Genomic DNA, 17,570 nt, shown 5'->3' on the forward strand with positions numbered 1-17,570 from the left:
ATGTATACATTATATATACATATAATATATATTAGATACATCTAAGTCCTGTCAGGCTTGTCGATTGAAACCACTACCGCGGTAAACCAGGCGAGAGCGGGCAAAGGTCAAGTAACGTAATTGTTTTCTGGTAACGCATGGGTTGTTGTTTTATTTACGAGATTTTGTAACCTTGGGAAGCTTAAAAAAAAGGAAAGGGGAATGAAAGCGACAGGAATAAAGAGATGAGGCCAACTTTGTTGCTTTTGGAAGCTTGGAGGGAATATCAAAGGGGTGCAGCCCTCGTCAAAACATTTTTTTTCCTGGGGGTGTGGTTCGGGAGGGGGGTGGTTAGCCGACTCTTTAATACAGTGATGTCGATGTCAACATAATGCAGTCTGTGTCAAGTGTCTGGCAAAACTAACTCAAGGAAACTTTATACGAAGATCAGGAAAAGTTGCACTGCTTTGTGCTGTTTTCTTTTTCCGACGACATATGACTCGAACTCCTCGAGCTTATTGACTCGAAAAGTAACAGTTTGAGTGCAGGTCACTGCAGTCTGCAATCTGATTATGTAGAGAATGCTTTTCTGGCTGCAGTCACTCAGCTCCTCAAATCTTCCTGGAATACACTGCCTCCGATGTCAACGAAAGAGCCACATATTTCATCATAAGTTCAGTGCTCTGTTGTGTTAGGTGGCGGTGGACGCTGCACAACGTGACATCCTTCAAGGATTCCTGCTGTCATATCAGCAGCGCTGCTGCCTCGATGCACTCTGCACTGTCCCAGCTGGAATATGCTGGGCCAGCCACAAATTGAACCCTAAGACAGCACCTCTTTTAGCTGCGTCCCCACGGCTAGATCTGGTTTAAAAAAAATTCTGTGGCTTTCCCCCTTGCTACTGACAAGTCTCCTTTCCCATGGCAGAGAACGCTCAGGTTTCAATGCCATTTGTGAGTCGCGTGTGTGTGCATGTGAGGCCTCCCGCCTGCCTCCTGTGGCCACCACGAGTCACTGCTCTCACACCCTGGGGTCAAGTACAGGCCGGCTGCTGGCGCTCTTTCTCTGTTCATGGGCAGTTGCCTGTAAATCACCAACCAGAAGCAAAATGCTGCACATCTGACATGAAAGCAGGTCAGAGCATGTGTGGAGAGAGAAACAAGTCTGATGAGCTATGAAATGTCAATGTTGATGTAGGGTCATCAATTTGCACTCAAGGCAGGTGTGGCGGGGTACACTGATGATTGCACTAATGTTTGCAACTTCTCAGATACTGAAGCAGTCTATGTCGGAAGACCCGGCCAGTTTGGCTAATAAGTAACAAGAAACATTTACACCACACAAGTGGCAAGCGATCATCTCCAACCAGGGAAAATCATCCCTTAAAATTCCAGGGTACTACCGTTACCATTGCTGAATTGCCTACAATCAACAACCTGGGAGTTACCATTGACCCAAAATTGAATTGGGTCAGCAATACACATACTACAAGATTCGCTCAGAGGCTAGGAATACTGCAGCAACTAATTTACCTTCTGACTCCCAAAGCCTGTCCCACCATTGACAGGGCACAGGCCAGGAGTGTGATGGAATACTCCCCACTTTTGCCTGGATGGATGCAGCTCCAACAACACTGAAGAAGGTCCAGATCAAAGCAGCCCAGTTGATGAGCACCCTGTCCACCATTGTTCAGCGCGATCAGTGTGGACCACGTACAAGATGCACTGCAGCAAATCACCAAATCTCCTTTTACAGCACCTTCCAAACCCACAATTTCTACCATGTGGAAGAACAAGGTCAGCAGATCCATGAGAACACCATCATCTGCAAGCTCCCCTCCAACCAACTCACCATCCTGACTTGGAAATATATCACTGTACCTTCAATGTTATTGGGTCAAAATCCTGAGACTGTCTCCCTAACGGCACTGTGTACCTGGACAACATGGACTGCAGAGATTCAAAAAGGCAACACACCACCACCTCTTCAGGAATAATTTTATTTTAATAGTGGCTGATAAATCCACAGAACTGTCTTGTCAAAACACTGTGAGTTTGGTCCTTTTATAGTTTTATATTCAACACATTAGCTTTATAGGAATGTTGGCTTAAGTTCCTGAGGTCCACACTAATTGCTTCTTTTGGAATTTGTCATTCAAATACCATTCTTATGTGAGTCTAATGATTATCTAGTTCACAGGTCGGCACAACATCGAGGGCCGAAGGGCCTGTTCTGCGCTGTATTGTTCTATGTTCTATTATTGGTAAGCATGTAGAGCCATCACTCCAACTCAGGACAGACAATAAATGTTGGCTCAGCCAGTGACAACCACATCTCATGAAATAATTTTTGAAAAACATTAGCTCTGTTTCTCTCCTCTTTGACACTAGGATTCAGATACAAATCAGCAAACTGACCATAGGAGTCAGAGTGAGCCTTAGCAACTTGCTGAGTTTTTAATGATGAACTTTGCCATGCAGTGATTTTTGAAGTTCTGATTTTTCTCACATGTTCAAATGTTAACTGAGCAATAAAGTATTAGGTTGATACAAATGCAAACGATTGGCTGTTGACCTATATACTGAGAGTCTCCAATGGCTACAGAAGCACACTATATACTGCAAGAAAAATTTACATTCATATCGTGCCTTTCTTGAACACGTCCTGTGAGCTTTATTCCAATATTCTTATGTTTGGTTTGTGATGTGATTTTTGTATTAATGTCAAAAAGAAAGTCTTGCATTGATATAGTGTCTTGAACATACCAAAGTGTTTTATGGTTAATGGATTACTTTAAAAGTATGTTCACTGTTGTGACGTAAGAAACATGGCAGCCTGTCTACACACAGCAAGCTCCTACAGACAGCAATGAGCCAGCTTCCTTTGCAACATTGATTTGAGGGATAAGGATTGGCCAGGTCACCAGGGAAAAGGATCACTCACCTGCTCTTCTTCAACATAATGCCACAGATTATTTTATGTACATGCTAGTGATGTAGAAGAGGGAGCCTTGGTTTGACATCTCATTTGAAAGACCACTTCAGACAGTTTGGCACTCCCTCGGTACTGCACTGGAGTGTCAGCCTGGATTTTCACATGCACATCGAGTGCCACTGCAAGCCACAGGTCACTCAAGCATGAGCTAACTTCAGAACCTGGGACCCACAGTCTGTCTATTTCAACAGTGGCTGACAATGTTTTGACCAATCAGATCTGTAGGTTTGTGAGTTTGATCCTAAAAGTTTTGTATTCAACACATTCACTTATATAGGAATGTCGGCTCAAGTTCCTGAGGTTTGCACTAATAGCTTCTTTCACAATTAGTCACTCAAATACCATTCTCGTGTGAGTTCAAATGATTGTCAGTAAGCATGTCGAGCCATCACTCCGAGCTGCAGTTGCACGCTGGATACACATACACGCACACGCACTCTCTGTCACGCTGTCTCACTCTCTCTCTGCTTTCTGTCCTTTCTCTAGTGCGGAATCCAGTTTGACTTCATTGATCATTGGCCCTGTTGATAACAGTCAACATAATCCAAACCAGGAGCTGGTTTTGATTTTAGCTCAGACTGAGAGGATGAAAAGTTCTGATTGTTATTTGTAAGGCAGTTGCTCAGACAGGCCACAGGACAGCTTGTGGAAAACAGATAAGTGGTACAATGTGTGACAGTGTTCTGAGGTTGGGAGTGAGACTTGCTATTTGAGTATAGGGTAGCTTGATTTTTCACTTCTATGTCAAACCCCTGTGGGAGGGCTTGATGCTGGCAATAATGGCGGAAAGAACTCTGCCTCTAACATTCCTTGTCAGAGAAAATTCACACAAAATAAGAATTTCAAACAAGTGCTTAGCAAATGAAATCACAGAATAAGGCAGCATAAAATGTGGCTATTCAGCTCATTGTAGAAATTCTGTCTCTTTGGTCAAGTTGTCTAATTAATCCCCCTGTCATGCCCTGTTCCCACAGCCTGGGTTATCCAATTCCTTTTTAAAAAGTCACCACTAATTTGTTTTCCACCAGCTTTTCAAATAGTGCATGCCAGATCACAATAACTTGCTTGCTTACAAGCATGTTGTGATAACCCTAACCATGTTAGTAATCAGTCTTGCATCAATTCTTTGATGGCAATGCAGCAAAAGAAAAGAAGTGGTTCAGCAAGCATTCATGTTCAAGAGAGACAGCGTCCCTTTAAGCTGCCCTGTAGTAAAATAAAACACTTCCAAATAAGTCTTTTTTTCTTCACAGCATGTTTCCAGCTCTTCAGTGCAGGAGCCAGACTACTTTTCTTTATAAAAAACCTCCAGAAAACCAGCTCCAGTCTTCAGAAGAGTGGAGTTCAGGGTAATATAGATCAAAACATGTGACCCAACATCCTGTCAAAGGGCTACACACTCTCCTTTCTAATGAGTCACATATGCGCCACAAGTGTTCAATAAAATCAATATTTAACTAAGCTTTGGGTGTTCATTAAAAAATTTCTGTAAAGGTATGTGCCTCGGTTTTAATTGTTGGCTAAGATTATGTGCGCCGGTTTGTCGAAATAAAAGTAGATCTAAACTTCTGTGTGAAACTGACATTGGATGGTGACAAAATTAAAATTTAGATGATTTCAAGGATTTAATGCCTCATGGCCGAATATCAGAGACCGCAAAGTCTCAGGAGCTCCCACTCGCTATCTCAAAGCAGCAGACAGGATGAACCTTCCTCTGATAATTTACATTTTCTTTTCCATAATGTGGAGGAACACTGACTATTTTGAATCTGAGTAATGCTTTTCAGACTGTCTGTCTGAGGAAGAACACTTCATGTTCCAAGTTTAGCTGTTTCCCAGTTCACTAGAAGCAGGATGTAGCACTCCACAGGTCAAACAGCTGTCAGCTGAACTGATGGCTGCCTGTTGACTAAGTTACTTAACCCTGCATCATCTTTTTAGCCAGCAGGATCACAGTGGCTTATACACAACCTAATTTAGAGGTTAACGGTTTTGCTTTGACTGATATTTGTCATCAGGCTGAGTTTTCCTTTCTTGTTTATATTTTAAATAGAAAAAATACGTAGGGATTGAGTGCATAATCTAGACTGATGCTTCAGTATAGGACTCAGCAAGGTGCTGTAGTGTTGTCAGTGACATGTCTTAGATGAGGGCCATGTCTGCTGCCTTAGTTGGATTAAAAGATTCCATAGCACTTTTTTTCTAAGAAGATCAGCATTTTTTTTTAATGTCCTGATCAGTGTAGTACCAGAGCAAAGAGGTTATAACTAGTAAGTGAAGCAGAAATTGCAGAGTTAATGTTTTGGGTCCAGTGATCCTTCTTCAGAACTGAACTGGTTTATTAGACCTGAAACGTTAACGCTGATTTCTCTCCGCGGATGCTGCCAGACCTGCGGAGCTGTTCCAGCAATTTCTGTTGTGTTTCTGATTTCCAGCATCCACAGTTTTTTTTGTTGTTCAGGTTATAATGAGTGGTGAGAATGTGGAACTCCCTACCATAAGGAGTGGCTGAGATGATTAGTAGCGGTATGCTAAAGGAGAAGCTGGATGAGCATATGAGGAGTAAAAAATTTTGTTGATAACGTGCGATTGTGTGAGGAGGCTTGAGTGGAACATAAACACCAGTAGAGACCGCTTGGGCCGAATGGTCTGTTCATATTTTGTAGATCCTATGAACTTTGTGGGCAGCAAATCTGACAAAATGAGGACTTGAATTTGGAACTGGTTCCATTTTCCAACATTAGCATCCCTCGTTTTGATGAGCAGCAAAATAACCTGATAGCTCTAATGCATGTAGTAGTTGTTCAGGAAGCCTCTGTCACTAATGAGGCTCGTACAGCATTTCCCTGAGGCCTACGACACCCCCTAATGAGACCAGCTAACAGCTGTACAGATCATGTGTAGCATGTATAGTAGGGTACCTCCATTCTCTAGAACATGTGGGGAATTTTGCCCATTGTGGGTCAATAGTCAAATCAATGGGATTTGGTGGATAACTCACTACATGCTTAGCTCATACACTCACCAGAGGCACTTAAAGCATATAAAGTATTAACATAGATTGGTGTACAAAACTACTTTTATGTGGAACCGCTGTTTGTTGGTTCAGGAAAACTGCAGGTCACCAGAATAAGGCTTTTCTTTTTGACTATTTGGTGAGCCAAGAAGTACCATTCTATGCCTCACCTTTTCACTCAGTGGGAATGAGCTTCAACTGTAGCTGCTTTTGACAGATGGGCTCCTGGAGCATGACAATTGCCACACTTGCCCTGATTTCAATTCAGGGTTAGTAAAAGCTGCAAATGAAGTGGTATTAACCTTATTGCTGTTTCAACCACGTTTTAGAAATTCAAAACGCTGTCTAACCCTCTGTGATCTAATCTATAAAACTGAGGAAGAATAAAAGTGCATTTAAGAAAGGACTCTGACAAAACCTTAGAGTACTCTGACAAATGCCAACACGAACAAATTGTATTTAAGGTAATAACACTGTATAATCCCCTCTACCTTTGTTTCTCGTAGTTGTGCAACAAAATATAATGGACTTCTGTGGCTTTGTTTGGTGATGAAGGTTGTCCTGAACAATCTAAATTCCCGTAGCAATGGAAGTATAAATATGTCTTCAAACGTTTAGTGGGCTGGAAAGAATTAAAACAGTTTGTCACCAGCGCCTGTCAGACAGGGGAAAGGTCACATCTCTTTTGAGTTTTCAACATGTGCGGAACAGACAATGTAGATTTTCACGATGAAAATTGGCTTTTATTTATGTGAGGTAATTGCTCGTGGCTCCCAGTAGAGTTTGAGGTCTGGCAGGCCTATAGCAATAAATTGGAGAGAGAGATTAGCGTTCATTGTTATTGGAGCCACAGGATGCCTTCTCATTTGTCTGTATTGGTTACATTTAAAGAACACCCCCTATTGCGAATTGAATTTGCTAATGTAACAAAGATATAGCAAAGAATGCAGAGAGAAAAGTAGGTCCAATCTCACTTAATGTCTTGAAACGTCAGTTTGCCTAGTTAACTTTCACTAAAATTAGCTGCTGTTGTCTGCTGTTGCTCTCTGGGGCCTCTTAAATCGTGCCAAAATCATTCAGCCCTCTGCTCACTGACCCATACTGACTCCTGGTCAAGCAACACCTTGCTTTTTGAGAGATAATGGGAACTGCAGATGCTGGAGAATCCAAGATAACAAAGTGTGAAACTGGATGAACACAGCAGGCCAAGCAGCATCTCAGGAGCACAAAAGCTGATGTTTCGGATTTCACATTTGTTTTTAAGCCCATCTATGACCTTGCTTCTCCCTATCTCTGTAATCTCTCCCAAGATATCTGTGCTCCTCTAACTCTGCTTCTTGTGCAGTCCCATATAGAGTCATTGTACCATTTGTGGCTGTGCCTTCAGCTGCCTGGGACCTAAGTTCTGGAATTCCCTCCCTAAACCCCTCTCGATTCTTTTGCCTCTTTTAAGATACTCCTTAAAGCCTACCTCTGATCAAGTGTTTGGTCATCTGACCTAATATCTGTATGAATAGCTAAAACCACTCCAATAGAGCGCCTTGGGCCATTGTATTCTGTCAAAGGTGCTATTATATTAGTTGTTGTAACTGATCATGATTTAGCTTGAAATAGTGCGCAGGGGTAACCTTTTTAGTTCTTAGCAGACCACAGGTTTAAAGGTGACACTTGGTCAACACAATGGTAGGTGGCTGGAGATGGTCCCATTGAGTTCATCAGCCAAATAGATCATTCCTGGCTGTGAGATCTGCAATTGGCAAGTATTTATAAGTGTTTTTGAACAGGAACCAATTAAAATAACCCCAAGGTGGACTTTTTCTGAACACTTTTTTGTTTCCATCCTGTTAGCCGCGTGCTTTGAAAGACCACACGGTGAAAGGTGGGCCATGGTAGGAACCATGGCTTGAATCTCTCAGAATGATCTATTTTGAATGAGCTAATCTAAAGTTGCAGTTTGATGCTTTACAAGCCAAGTTGACTCGTCTTTTTAAAGTGTTGGAATGAAACTGGGGTGATTGACAGTTTAACTTCCATGATAATGGAGCCACTGAAATACACAGAAGGAACAGTAACGTAAAGCGAACAACATTACGTGCTGCAGTCAATGGTTGTAACTGACATCACATTTTTGGTTTTCAGACTGTGATCATTTTGTGACCCTGACATACCAATTTTCAAAGCTCACTGTCGTTGATGCTTGGGACAGAAACAACTGTCATGGCCAACTCCCCTCACATTGAGCCTTTGCTTTCCTCAGAATTCCTGCCAATCAATGACTGGTTGAAGAGTCAACGAAAGTTGACTTTTGAACAAGGTGATTGAAATCCCCGTGAATCCTGGCACAAAGAAGAATCCTAGCCTCATAATTCCAGCACAGAGGAGGCCATCCAGCCTGTCGAGTCAGTGTTGCTCTCCGCAAGAGTAACTCAGCCGTTCCCACTCCCCTTTCTCTTCACTGCAGCCCTGCAATGCTTTCTCTTCAAGTAATTCTCCAGTTCTCTTGTGAAAACCCCAATTGAATCTGCCTCCACCACATTTTCAGGCAGTGCATTCCAGATTCCAGCCATTAACTGATGGAAGAATTGGTGCCACATTGGCATCAGGTCTCTCTCCTGTGTTTGGCTAAGACTGGGGTAAGATAGTCTTTTAATGTGGGGCTATGCCTTTAAATTCCCCTTGATAGTCTTGTGTAATAGACTGACAGCTCAGGCAACCGCATTTTCCAATACATCTTCCAGTCGCTTCCTTGGTTTTTCTGAAGTCTAGATTGAAACAAACGCCTCTGCATTTCAAGGAGACAAGAGAATACTGCAAAGTCAGAACATGGCAAGTAAACAAAAGGAGCTTCGTCAACCTTCAGTCCCATTCTTGAGGATAAATGTAGCAGCAACAGCAACTTATATTTATGTAGCAACTATAATACGATAAGCAGCTTCACAGGAGCATTACAAAACAAAGTATGATGCCAAAATACATAAGGAGATGTTAGGTCAGGTGACCAAAAGATCAGTCAACTGCTTAACTTTTAAGGAGTATCTTAAAGGAGGAAAATAATTTAAATTGATGGAGATGTATAAGGATGGAATTCAGAGTCTGGTGCTCAACAACTGAAGGTATGGCCATCAATGATGCCGCAGTTAAAATCAGAGATGCTTAAGAGGCCAGAATTAGAGAAGCACAGAAATCTCAGAAGGGTATGGTGCTGGAGGAACAAGGCCACAGAGGGATTTATAAACATTGATGTGAATTTTAATTGCTTGACTGGGAGCCAGTGTAGGTCAGTGAACACACGGGGAATAGGGGAACAGGACTGGCTGTGAGTTAAGACATGGGCAGCAGAGTTTTGGATGACCTGAAGCACTCGGAAAAAGTGGGGGAGAGCAGCCGGCAGTGTGACAGATTGTGTCCAGAGGTAACAAAAGACAGAGTAAGAGTTTCAGCAGCAGTTGGGCTGAGACAGAGCACTCAGGTGAGGTTACAGAGATGGTCACAGATGGATATGTGGATATGTGGTTGGAAGCTCATCTCCGGGTCAAATGATTACAGACTGTCACAACTGCAGAAATTTAGTTGGATTACATGGTTAGCATTTTAAAGAGTAGCCGGGAAAATCAGTGTGTGCAGTTTGCAGTGATCAGAAATGACTATAGTATTTGCTAAAGAATACAATAACAAGAGGTTGAGCAAACCACAACAGCTGGGAGCGATCAGGGCCTGGCAACTATCGGAAGAACTGACGTATTAGCCTCTATTTTCTCTCCCAAGTACTCCTCCTCTATTCATTTCCTGCTTTTTGCCTATAACTTTGCTGTGCAGCTTCAGTACATGAGGCCTGTTCAGTTTGAGGCCTCCCATTGGAATATTGGTATGCAGGAAAAGTATTTGGTCCATCAAAACAAAACTGCATTCTGGTGGTTTGACCAAACCTTTGGCACAAATAACTGATATTTAGAAAGACATTCGGGTTAGATTTTGTCACGGAGAATGGACACGTGTGAGAAAACTGAGGCACTTGGTTCCAAAAGAAAAAGTGGACCGTGAGATTCTCAGGGTCATATCAGAGGCTTGTACGAATCTTTAGGCCAATGTGATTTGTATCTGTGGATTAAAACAAGGGAGCAGCCTCTAAATTAGGTTTTATGTTCCTTTTACCACAGTTCATTACATGAATGTAAGAAGACTTGGCAGAGCAAATCTCCAGTTTACACAGTACTTTCCCAAGATAAGGGTTGTAATTCAAGCCATTCTGGCATGAGTGAAAATCCTAACCACAGAATCCAATGGGAACGTGTGTGGTCTGATGCACCTTGGAATCCATTCCTGCTGTTCCCACACCACTTTGTTCTCTCGCCCCTTGCCAGCTTTTTTATTTTGTCAGCTCAGAGCCCCAGCATTTTCAGAGGGCATGTGGAACATTCTGGAGCATTTAGACAAACCCAGGACATGGAAATTCTTCAATGCACCAAACTAATGGTCAGACAATGATGTTTTGCTGATGGGAGATTTTCAAAGACAGTATGCAATGGCATGCTCAGAGTAGGCTTAAATAGAAACATTCAGTATCGAAGAGTGTATACTTTTTTTTCCTGAAACATGGTATCCAAGTCATTAATATACAGGGATTTAGAGTGAAGCTGACCATGTTGCTCTGTAGAGAGTCAGCACAGATTTGATGAGCCAAATGACCTCCTTTATGACTTTACATGTGGCAAACGTGTCTGAATACTTGTGAATAAGAAAACATACCCAGTGAAACGTAGCTCTTGCAGACTAATAGAGAATGCCTCATTTAACATTGAAGTTGCATTTCCTGGCAAGCACAACTTTAAATGAAATGACTTCAAGTGAGTCAGATTTTCCCATTAAAGCCAATGCAAAAGCAGTAGTTAGGTTCTGTAAGACCTCTTTCATCAGGAAAAAAACCCTTGTTGTCTTACAAAGCCAGGTTCCTATATTCATAAATGAAATAACCTTTAAAATAAAATAAATGTAAAAATAAAAAAGAAATATGCTGATTCTTTCAACTTACTTCTGGCTCACTCTCTCTCATGCCCTCAAACCATGTGGTACATTGCCAGATCTTCTCCCTCCCTGAATTTCCCTGTCCCTACCACTCCTGCTTGCCACTTCCCTCTCCTGAATTCTCATGAGATAAGTAATGAGAGGTAGGTGCTGCAGCTTTGGGTGGGGTAGGTAAACTGTTTACTGTAGACAGCTGGTGAGAGAGACGGTGAATGAGAGGGGCTATCAGGAGATGGGAAAGGTCATTCCAAAATGGCACCAATCAAACCTGAGACACCAAATGAGAATCAAGTGATCATCCATTGAAAACAGAAACATTTTGATCATGTCCTACTGAAATTCCTGAGGTTGAGCTGGGCTGTCAGGTTAATACAGAGGGAACTTTTATCTTCAGTTGCATCTGTTTTGAGAAATAGTTGCCAATAAACACTAACTGCACAAAGTGGAAACAATTCCATTCCTACAGCACCAACATCACCCTTAAATGAACAAAACAAACCCACAGCTTGACTTCAAATTTCTCTTCATTTAAAAACAAAAACCCCTTCACCATCTTCTCCTGGCAAAGCATGTGGGAGCAGGAGTGGGCCCTTAAGTCTGCTGTGCCCCTGCAACTAGATCATGGCTTACCTTCTTGGCCTCTCCTCCACCTTCCTGCCTGTTCACCAAAAGCTCTGGCTCTCCTGCCACTTGGAATGCTGGGTAAAGGTGCCTTGCAATGTTCTAAATTGGCAGCTCATTTTACATCTTTCATGATTTATAACAGTTCTGACAGAAAGCAAGATTTTGAGCGGTGTAAAATGAACTCACCATTACCTGATTTCCACTGCTAGTTGAAGTGGATGCATCCAAGTTACTCAGGGAAAGAGGGATTACAGCTCAATCCTACCTTTACCCAGCAACCTCCATGTTCCCTCAGCAAGACAATGTCAATTAAAGGGCTCTCTTCACTGAAGGAACAGACTGGGATCTCCAAGCTCACATCTTTGTTGCATATCTGGCTCACGGGGCTGTGAGCTGGCAGTCCAGTGATTGGGAGGAGGGCAGAGGTTAGAGTAACAAGTGAAGAATCCATATTTTGAGCATTCTCAATCTCGCGTGGTGAATCGTGAAATTGAAGTTGAGACTTATTTCGGCTAGTGCAGGTTGGCAGTGGAGAAATGATGAGTAAATGAGGAACGGTAAGATAGACTTGTTTACAGTGGAGTACAGAAAAGCAAAGGGTGATTTGAGTGAAGGTTACGGTCTTGAATGGTCTGCACAAGGTGCCTGTGGAAAGTTGTGTGTACCACACAACCAGCCCAGCTCTTCTCCTCCACCCACTGCATCCAAAACCAGCCCAGCCTGTCTCTGCCTCCCTAACTTGTTCTTCCTCTCACCCATCCGTTCCTCCCACCTCAAGCCGCACCTCCATCTCCTACCTACTAACCTCATCCCACCTCCTTGACCTGTCCATCTTCCCTGGACTGACCTATCCCCTCCCTACCTCCCCGCCTATACTCTCCTCTCCACCTATCTTCTTCTCTCTCCATCTTCAGTCCGCGTCCCCCCTCTACCTATTTATTCCAGAACCCTCTCTCCATCCCCCTCTCTGATGAAAGGTCTAGGCCCGAAACGCCAGCTTTTGTGCTCCTGGGATGCTGCTGGGCCTGCTGTGTTCATCCAGCCTCGCATTTTATTGAATAATAGCAGTTGGTTTTGAGTACAGTGCAAAATTGAGAATTCTTTCTATCTCATCTAAATTCAACAAAATTCTAAAATGTACGGAAAAACCTCAGAACTCTCGCCTCCCATGTCATAGAGTTATAGAGTTGTACAGCACAGAAACAGATCCTTTGGTTCAACTCGTCCATGCCGACCAGATACCCTAAATTTATCTAGTCCCATTTGCCAGCATTTGCTCATATCCCTTTAAACCTTTCCTATTCATGTACCCATTCAGATGCCTTTTAAATGTGGTAATTGTACCAGCTTCCAACACTTCCTCTGGCAGCTCATTCCATGCATGCACCACCCTCTGCATGAAAATGTTGCCCCTCAGGTCCCTTTTAAATCTTTCCCTTCTCACCTTAAACCTATGCCCTCTAGTTTTGGACTCCCCCACCCTGGGGAAAAGACCTTGTGTATTCACCCTATCTGTGCCCCTCATGATTTTATAAACATCTATGAGGTCAGCCCTTCAGCCTCCGACACTCCAGGAAAAACAGCCTGTCTCTTCAGCCTTTTCCTGTAGCTCAACCCCTCCAATCCTGGCAACATTTTTGTAAATCTTTTCTGAATCCTTTCGAGCTTCACAACATCTGTCCTACAGTAGGATGACCAGAATTGCATACAGTATTCCAAAAGCAGCCTAACCAATGTTCTGTACAGCCACAACATGACCTCCCAACTCCTATACTCAGCGTACTGAGTAATAAAGACAAGTGTACCAAATACCTTCTCACTATCCTATCACTTTGAAGGAACTATGAACCTGCACTCCAAGGTCTCTGTCCAGCAACGCTCCCCAGGACCTTCCCATAAAGTGTATAAGTTGCCCGAAGCATTTTTGCCTGTAAAAGTTAAGACATTCCTTTCTCCGATTCTGCCTCATTCTTCCTGAGACTGGCACACCTCCTCAGTGCTCCCATATTGCCATTCTTTACAGACTTGTCAACTTCTTCTTGACAACAGTAAACAGCACTTCTCACCCTTTCAACCAGCTGCCAGTGCTGCCACTTCCTCCTGTAGAGGGCACCAACTCACCCGGGGTACTTGTCACTTCTAGGAGGTGAAGTGGAGGATGGGAGGGGTTTGTGTGGAGTATAAAGACTGGCATTGACCTGTCAAGTAGAAGGGTTACTTTCTGGACTGTAAGCACTGCAATACTTTGCAGTGTAAAAAGGCTTTTGATATCAAATTAGTCAGATCGGAAAGGATGGTGCGTCAGAACCTAGGAGGAGCGGGCTGTGGACCTGAGAGGCTTGTTGCACAAATTTTTTTTTATTTGTTCACTCTTGGGATGTGGGCATCGCTGGCTGGGCCAGTGTTTACTGCCCGTCCTTAGTTGCCCCTTGAGAAGGTGGAGGTGAGCTGCCTTCTTGAACCGCTGCAGCCCATGTGCTGTAGGTAGACCCACAATGCCCTTAGTGAGGGAATTCCAGGATTTTGACCCAGCAACAGTGAAGGAACAGCGATATATTTCCAAGCCAGGTGAGTTGCTTGGAGGGGAACTTGCAGGGGGTGGTGCTCCCATGTATCTGCTGCCCTTGTCCTTCTGGATGGAGGCGGCCGGGGGTTTGGAAGGTGCTGTCTGAGGATCTGTGGTGAATTTCTGCAGTGCATCTTGTAGATGGTACACACTGATGCTACTGAGCATTGGGGGCGGAGGGAGTGGATGCTTGTGGATGTGGTGCCAATCAAACAGGCTGCTTTGTCCTGGATGGTGTCAGGCTTCTTGAGTGTTGTTGGAGCTGCACCCATCCAGGCAAATGGGGAGTATTCCATCACGCTCCTGACTTGTGCCTTGTAGATGATGGACAGGCTTTGGGGGAGTCAGGAGCTAAGGTACTAGCCGTAGTATTCCGAGCTTCTGACCTGCTTTTGTACCCACTGTGTTTATATGGCTGGTCCAGCTGAGTTTTTGGTTAATGGTAATCCCCCAGGATATTGATAAAGTGGGATTCAATGATGGTAACACCATTGAATGTCAAAGGGCAACACAGTCAGGAGGAGGGCACCACAGCAAGTGAGGAGTTACACAGCAAGTGAGAAGTAGAACAACATAGGAGGAGTAGATGTAAAAGCTGAGCAATTTGTGTGCTCAGAAGGACAAGGGGAGCTTGCTACAAGGTCCTTTGTACAATGTCATGTTCAATTTATTGAGCCCTTCTGCATGGCTACCTTCCTTTGAAAAACTTGGCAACAGCATTTGTCAAACCATTTGTCCATCAAAAGTAACACAGCTCAACTGAAATTACTGGCAGGGTCTCAAAGCTTGACATTTGATAACCAGAGAGGATTAAATTGTAGCTCAAGCACTTATTCTGTCCACTAATTAATGTCAATTTGAAGTGGTTCCAAGTATGTGGGAGAGCATTCGGAGGAGGCAGCAAAGTAATGAAAAAAGTTTGAGACTGTTTGCTCTAAGTCCCATATACACTGCTCACTTCATTTGATTGTAAGAGGCAAATGAAATACTCATAACAGGAAAGTTCAAAGGTTCCCCTGCCTCTGTACGTTACTAACTTGCTGGGAGCATGGCACAAGAGTGAAACACTGGCAAATGCCATTCAGTTAATGGCATGGTGTGGAGAGTGATGGGCATGCTGTGGTGCCGAGTGACAGAACATGGAGTGACACCCATGGCCTTTTGGTCCAAGCAGCTATCCTTCATGGATAGACCCAGCCAGCAAGTTGTCAAGCAGGATATTGGACTCAATCCATTATCTATGGCGTAGGGATGACCTTCCTCCCTCTCACTGCCATCTTGCCCCCACTGGCACTGAGACTAGTTATCTCTATTTCATTTTCTTCCTCCAAAACCTAATTGGGATTTATTTCACCTTTTTAAAGTCAGTGTGCCAATTATTGTTTTGTTCTAACCAGCAACGGTAAAAGTGTCAAGTCAATGTTATAAAATTGTGTAGCCTCATGTTACTGTCTGTATTGCACCTCCACTGCGAATGCTTCTGAATGTTGCCAATATTGCGTATGTTTTTTTCTCATGTGGCCCATTTCTGACTCCTGTTAGGATGCAATTCCATGGTTGTTCATTTGCGCTCTCAGGAGGATGTTATAGATCCTATGGCACTATTGTGAAAAGTGCAGGAGTGTTCTCCCCAGAGTCCTGGTTGATATTTATCCCTTAATCAACAATGAGAAACACGTTTTCTGGTCATCATCACACTGCTGTTTACGGGAGCATGCTGCATGCAAATTGGCCACTTTGTTTTATCCGTTATAACGGTGAGTACATTTCAAACTAATTAGTGACTATAAAATGCACCAGATGAATTGTTGCAAACAGCCAGTATAGACACAATGGACCAAATGGTCCCCTGTGCCCTAACCATTCCATAAGTTTCTGGATTGGGACTTGAACACCCATCATTCTGACTCAGGGAATACTCTCAGCCGAACTCCAATTGATACTTATGGCACCCCATGCTCTCCAGTTTGGAATGATGATGAACTCCATCCAAGCATTGAATCGAAAACCTGCAGGCCCTGAGACAGAGCAACCATACCTTGATTTGTAGGAAAAGGTACTTGAGGAGTCTTCTGATCTTCAAAAATGTCGTCTCCTTAATCATCTGCAAAATTGCCTCTCCAGCTACCAGCAGACGTGGAGTTTCTCTCACAGATTTATTCCTCACAATGATTCCTCAGCTCAGACTGTGTCTGGAAAACAGAACACCCCATAATTTTAATTGATTGCAAGTTTAATCAGAAAGTCCTTCCCCTCCAAATGCTTTGCCTTGTCCGTTGGGTTTTTAAAATAGGTTTCATATACACTAAGAGTGACATATCTTATGAAATATAGCAGGGTTTGGCAAGAAGTGGGAAGATTTAAAAGTTGAACTTTGATTAACTTCTACAGAGCTGGAACTTCCTGGAAGCTGAGAGCTCTGGGTTTCCATAAATCATTTCTGTGACTATTTTCCAAGTTTTTTTCTCTCTGGGCAAGATATATTTAAGGTCCTCCTCCCCCATCTCCTTTTATCTGCTTCTATTTTTACTTAGAATTGGTTTAATGCAGCAGTTGACTTGATTTATATGCTTACCATTTTTATCCCATCTTCAGTGCTTTATTCTGATTTTGATACATAGATTTGCTGGTTAGCTTCTTGCAGAGATAAATGATGAGGAAGTTAGCCTTGCTTGTCAGGTCAGCAGGCCTCAACGACTCCCAATCCTAATTTTTTTTAAGTGGTCTTGCTACATCTTGTCACGTTTTTAATTGAAACTCTTTCTGGATTATGAATTATTGTACAATTTTATATGAATCAAAATGGAAAGTGTGTCCAATGTAACTGTGGAGCATCTGCAGGCCCATGGCTCAATAATGGTCTGTAATGTTTGACATTTTAACTTTATTTCTTTATTTTTCTCTTTTTATGCTAAGAAGGCTGTAGTGCTGAACTTTTTAAAGTATTTCCTTATTTCTCTAATTCTGTAACTAAGATTTTGTACCAAGGTACATTGTACCCAACATGGGTGCCATGTAGGGCAACATTATACACATTTCACTGTGCTCCTATACCTCGTACTTGAGTACACATGATAATAAAACCTAAATCTAAAAATGTTGGTCTTAACTGAGATAATGTAATATCTCCAGTGAGGTGAGTGTTTTGAATCTGTTGAGGTAAAATTTATAATCTTGATGGTCCAGTAAAGAGTCAAAGACGTGAGCCGTCACTGTTCAGACTGAATTCCCTGTTTAACTTCTCTTAGTTTCCAAAAGGTGGCATCCAAACTCTGCCCTGGCCCTTTTCTGAAACTACACAATGTTCCTGATGCAGTTTATGCAGAGAAGATCGTACACATGTTCTTTTTCCTTAAATGAAGAGTGCAG

General features: G+C 42.9%; 1 protein-coding gene across 4 annotated transcripts in view; it reads left to right on the forward strand.

Moving 5' to 3' along the window:
• Positions 1–17,570, forward strand: part of LOC125448205 (tensin-2-like) — a 265,005-nt gene that overhangs the window by 222 nt on the left and 247,213 nt on the right. The window lies entirely within an intron of this gene.

The sequence above is a fragment of the Stegostoma tigrinum genome, chromosome X (assembly GCF_030684315.1).
Source record: "Stegostoma tigrinum isolate sSteTig4 chromosome X, sSteTig4.hap1, whole genome shotgun sequence".
Taxonomy (NCBI): Eukaryota; Metazoa; Chordata; class Chondrichthyes; order Orectolobiformes; family Stegostomatidae; genus Stegostoma; species Stegostoma tigrinum.